Raw genomic sequence first — 6,000 nt, forward strand, 5'->3', positions numbered from 1 at the left:
GAAGAGGCGCCGGCGCAGACAGTAATGTCCATCTCTGAGGGCAACGTTCGCAGTCTCGAAGTATCAATTACTGTTAGATACTGGCTGGGCTACCCACCTTTTTCGAAAAGGCAGGTTATGACCAGGTACCGTCAAGTCACCAAGTCTGCTTTACATATTTATTTTATTTATCACATACTGCGGACCAAACATGGTCCAAGCAGGACCATATGTTTGTGTCGGCTTGAGTTGTGTAGAGCGCGGAAAGAAGCGCAGAGAGAGAAAGAGATGTTCCACACACACACACGATGTGGAAGGCATAAGCTGGGCTTCACACCTAGTCGGTTAAATTTTCATGCGCTGACGTGCGATAAGCTCTTGCGAAACGCAAAAGATGTCCGAGAAAGAGAACGAAACAGATGAACAGAATAGCAGGAAGGTTAATTAGGCGATTCTCAGATTACCGTACACGTGCAGGGGGGGATAAACGGACAATAAGGTTGGTTGGTTGGTTGGTTGGTTGGTTCATAGGAAGGGAAAGGCGCAGTATCTGTCACACTTGCTCTGTGGACACCTGAACCGCGCCGTAAGGGAAGGGATGAAGGTGGGAGTGAAAGTGGATAGAGAGAAAGGGGGGCCGTAGTGGAGGGCTACGGAGTAATTTCGACCACCTGGGGATCTTTAACGTGCGCTGACATCGCACAGCACACGGACGCCACTTCGTTTCGCCTCCATCGAAACGCAGCCGCCGAGGCCGGGATTCGATCCCGGGAACTCCGGCACAGTAGTCGGGCGTCTTACCACTGCACCACCCCGGGGACAATAAGGAAAGAAAGCGAAAGATGACTGAGGAAATCATGTAGGAAAGAAAGCGAAAGATGACTGAGGAAATCATGGTATGAAGCTAGGGCGGCGCCGCGCGCGCGTATTCCTTAGTGTTCCTGTATATGCTATATACAGGAACACTAGTATTCCTTACTGTCGAAACGGTAAAATGCAAATAAAAAAAAGGGAGAATATTTTCATGCTGTATTAAAAAAAAAGGAATCAACACAAAATGTCACTCAACTACATCATATGATTAGAGCGTACCGTCATAACGTGCTCCGGAGTACTTATTTTTTTCTAAAAAGTAAGCAAATGGTGAGCCCGCATGCATATTAAAAGAAAACTTTATATATGAAACACATCTCATGTGGCAAGCAAACATGTACCATGTACATGAAACATACATTCCTTTAATAAAATAGAAGCTGTGAGTATGTTTGCTTGTTTTGCCCATCGTGGAAAGGCTGTTCAATTCATTAACATTGCAGTGAGTGCATAGTGCAGGGCAGAAAAGGCAGTGTTTAGGGCCGACGTTTAAGAAAGTAATTGGTGATCCCTCGCTGCATGTCGCGCGAAGTTCCTGCACAACCATCGAATCATATGACCCCTCAGGTTGTACTCACGAACCGATCAGACCGATAATTAGAAAGCATCGCGGTGCTCTCCGAAATTCATGATGGTTTGATGGACGCTGTTTAACACAGAGACAAAGAGAAGAAAACGCAGAACTGGTGCCTTTATTTCTCTTCTTTCTTTTTTTTTTTGTCTCTGTGTTAAAGAGCGCCCACGAAACCATCATGAACAACCTACAACTCGTCCAACTTCCCCTTCCGTTGCTCTCAAAAATGCCTCGTCTCGCGCAGATCAAGCGCTTCAGTTAGCGGGCTGCATTGCTGAGCTAGGCAACGACAGCGCAGATCGATGGTTTCTCTATGAGAACAAAGCATATGCGACGGGAGGGTAGGTACGACCCTCGTGCGGCTGTAAATCTGCGTCTTCATTATTAATCCTCTAAAAGTTTAGTGCTTTCTTCAATTATAACAAGATGTGTCAGCTTAGTTCACCACCCACCAAACTCTGTACCAAACTGCGGTGAGCGAACAGCCGCCTTCACTGCACGTCGAATTCGCCAAGCTTTTTTCGCGGCCGCCTGAATTGGTTCAAAATGTGGCGCCCAACTTAGGTCATTTACAGCAATGGCAGCACATCCTTTACGTAATGAAACGTCATTTTGACGTCATTAAATGTTTATGCATGACGTATTTCCCGCCACACAACGTGAGCCAATCAGATTTCAGTAGTCTGCTCTTGACAGTGGGCGGTTCATTTCAGCCCATTCGTAATGCAAGCGTAAGTGCTTCCCTTTCTATCATGTATACCTCTGTTTTCCCTCCACAGTTACTTATATATACCCTCCATGCATCATGAATACCGCTGCTAAAGATCCGTTTTTACGCTCATGTCATTTTTACGTCACCGCAAAAAGCCATTTCGACGCACCGAAATTTCGCGCCACAAATTTGAAACACGTGACTGTTCTGAGAACCAATCAGAGAAAAAAATTGGCGCCGAACGGCAGCCTTGTGTGTCGAAAATAGTGCTCCCGGCTATGGTGGATACTACCCCGGCCACTGGTATCTCTAAACCCCAGAGCTTCAGGAAGAGTGACTGCGCCTGCATCGACTTCCGGATGGATACCATTATATTCGAGTATAATATGGTGAATTGTTGCACTGGAGTTACCACATACAGCACATGCGTCATCTTCATTGTTAAATTTCTTTTTGTAGCTGCGTGTTCTAAGGCACCCTGATATAGCTTCAGAAAGTAGGGCACTGCCTCTCGAGTTATCAAAAAAAAAGCTTCGTTCCTGATCTGCATTTTCCACTTTCGGTATAATTCCACACTCTGTTTCTTTTCCATCGAATTTATCCAATTTTTACCTTCTGTGTTTTTCACCTTTGCTTAATGCTCTTTATTTCTCCGTCCTTGTGACTAGCATACACTAGTTAGTTTCCTAGTTCTTTTCCTCCATTGTGTGTCAACGCTTTTTAAGTACAGGTATTTAAATACTTTAGCTGTCCATTGTCCAATTTCCTCAGGCATTCCTCATATAATATTTTACTCTGAGCTTCCCGTACTTCGAAAGATGCCCAGCCCATATCTCCCTGTACCGCCTCATTTGTGGTTTTGCCGTGGACACCTAGTGCTAATCGTCCAACGGCTCTCTGATTTATTTCTAATGTCGACTGTACCTCTAATTTTAGGCACAAAACCGCATTTCCGAAAGTAAGTCCGGGCACCATAATACCTTTCCAAATACCCCTCAAAACATCATACCTGTTGTATCCCCACAATGCCCTATGCTTCATTATCCCGGCATTCCTTCGCCCTTTGGCCTTAAGTGATTGCTCATGCTTTCCAATGTACGCCAATCCTTCGTTTACCCATACCCCCAGATATTTATATTCTGCTACTCTGGGTATTTCATGGCCTTGTATAGGCTGGCGACAGAAGCGCCACCGCATCGTGCTTACGTCACAGATCAGTGTTGTCTCGGCTTCCGAATGGCGTCGCTGGAACCTTCCAACATCTGTGTTTGGGTAATCGTGTAGTGTCGGTCCATGTTCGTTTACGCCTTTCGCAGTCGAGCGTGTGACCTCCCGAGTGCGAGAGGAAGGGATCACATAACTCGGCGGGATTTCTTGTGCTGGGTAACCTCCGCGCCAGTTTATATATATATATATATATATATATATATATATATATATATATATATATATTGGTGCTGGTGCACGCTCACATGTCTAAACCGGTTAGTGAACATATAAACCCAAAGACAACCGTCGGCGTAGCTCAGTTGGAAGAGCACTGGACGCGACATTCGGTTCGATTGGCGCGTTGTTTTTCCTTCCGCTTTGCATTTAATGTTCTTTATCCCAATAATCACCATCAGACAAATTCCTGTAAATGCCAACAGTACAAAAAAAAAAAAAAAAAAAAACCCTACGTTTGCCTTGCACTCGTAGACTGCTTGCTCCTTTAAATAGAATATATATATATATAAACAGGATGTCACACAACTTTCCCGATTATCTATTTTATTCCAACAGTTTCGGACGGTGGACCGTCCTTCTTCAAGGTAGAATTGAGAAGGACGGTCCACCGTCCGAAACTGTTGGAATAAAATAGATAATCGGGAAAGTTGTGTGACATCCTGTTTGAATTTAACTCTGGCCCATTAGTAACAAGCAATCCATGTGTATATATATATATATATATATATTGTCATGGTGTTGGCGACTGGGGCTAGGTTAACAGAGCCGGTACAGGTGGAATTGCACGGTCTGAGTTTTAGGAACGTCCTGCGAGTCCGGAGCCGATTCACTTCAACGTCATTTTCACTCCGAGCGCCCCCTGGCATTCCTCCCTCCTTAAGCGTAACGTACACAGTCACACGTGCACACAAGCGGACAAGAGTACCCCCCCCCCCCCCCCCAAAAAAAAAAAAAAAAAAGTTTGCAGATGCAGTTTGTCAGTCAGCGCGCAAAGTACGGCTTCAATCGAAAGACAAACTGCCTCTGGACGAGGTAGCCGACGGCCTGTGTGCTCTGATCCATCCGGGAGCACCTCGCTATTGATGTTGCTGATGCGCCGCACGATTTTATATGGTCCGAAGTAGCGGCAAATTAGCTTGTCTGACAGGCCGCGGCGTCGAACAGGAGTCCACACCCAAACCTGGTCCCCGCGGTGTTGCAGGAAGCTTGCCTGTGGCGGAGGTTGTACCGGCGTGAATCCTTGTCCTGTTGCTGGGTGATGTGGACGCGTGCTAGTTGGCGTGCTTGCTCAGCGTCTTGGGCAAACCGCTCGGTGTCAGAACAAAGTACGGTATCTGTTTGGCAAGGGAACATTGCGTCCAGCATCGTTCGAACCTCCCTGCCGTAAACGAGGCGAAACGGCGTGAAACGTGTAGTTTCTTGGACTGCCGTACTGTATGCGAATGTCACATATGGTACGATCGCATCCCAAGTCTTGTGCTGGTCGTTGGCATACATCGCCAGCATATCCGCGATGGTCTTAATAAGCCTTTCCGTCAGCCCATTGGTCTGCGGATGGTAAGCAGTAGCTTTTCGATTCGCCGTACCGCTAAGATGAAAGACTTCGGCCATCATTTGTGAAGTAAAGGCAGATCCTCTATCAGTAATAATACAGATAGGAGCACCGTGCCACCCTTTGTAAAGTGCATATTAAAAGCCGTTTTGAATAAATTCTTGGCAAACCCAAGAAATGAAAAAAAAAAAAAAAGAAAGGCTACTTGTGGTTATATAGTGTAATGCAATCAATCCACGAGGTGGTATTTAAGTGAAATTTGAAAGCTTTCTCGTGATCCGCTCGCAACTTATATGTGCAACACGTCCGCGCGCAACCCCCCCCCCCCCCCCCTCTCATCTTACATCATTCGGGCTTCCTAGGCGTGTTCGTTCATTGTACGCTCTCAAGTTACGCGGGCCGGACAGGGCGTGGGACTTGTTTTTGTAGCGAAAGCTACACCCTTGGAGAAACCGGTTTGACAGGTTGTGAAAACTTTCCTCCTGTGCTACAAGAGCAGCCCAAAGAGAGAGTGAGAGGGAGAGAGAGCGTATACGGCGCTTGTTGATGCCGGCATCGGTGAAACAACTCGTACTCTGGCTCCACTGCTGGACGGTGCTGCAATGCAAAGCACCTCAAGTGTCTGACGAGCGAGCGGCGCAATGTTGGGAGGAGTCGAATCCCTTCTAGCGGCATGCATAACGGCGAGACGCGTCGCCTCTTCCCCACGTCATCTGCAGGCCGTGGTGCACCTTTAGAGGCCAGTTTATAGCTCTGACTCAATCCCAATTCCGCGACCTGCTCCCAGAACTGTGGCAGCAGTCCGCATATGATCGCCGCACAAAATCCCCCCCCCCCCCCTCCTTCCCACCCTCTTCCCGGTCTCAAGGGGTCCCCCCACCACTTCTACTGGTCCACAAGGGGTCTCGACACATCCATGGCTGAGAAGCACTGCTCCAGCAATCGAGTTGCACAATGCTCGCTTATCACGAGCTGCTAGATGATATCGCATCCTTACGTGGACGCCGCTAATGGCTCCACCGCTACCGCGTCGCACCTGTCAAGGAGGCCGCTTACTATGTTGGAGCAGTTCTGCTTTGATTC

This window comes from Amblyomma maculatum, chromosome 3 (assembly GCF_055883805.1).
Source record: "Amblyomma maculatum isolate TAMU_Amacu chromosome 3, ASM5588380v1, whole genome shotgun sequence".
Lineage (NCBI taxonomy): Eukaryota > Metazoa > Arthropoda > Arachnida > Ixodida > Ixodidae > Amblyomma > Amblyomma maculatum.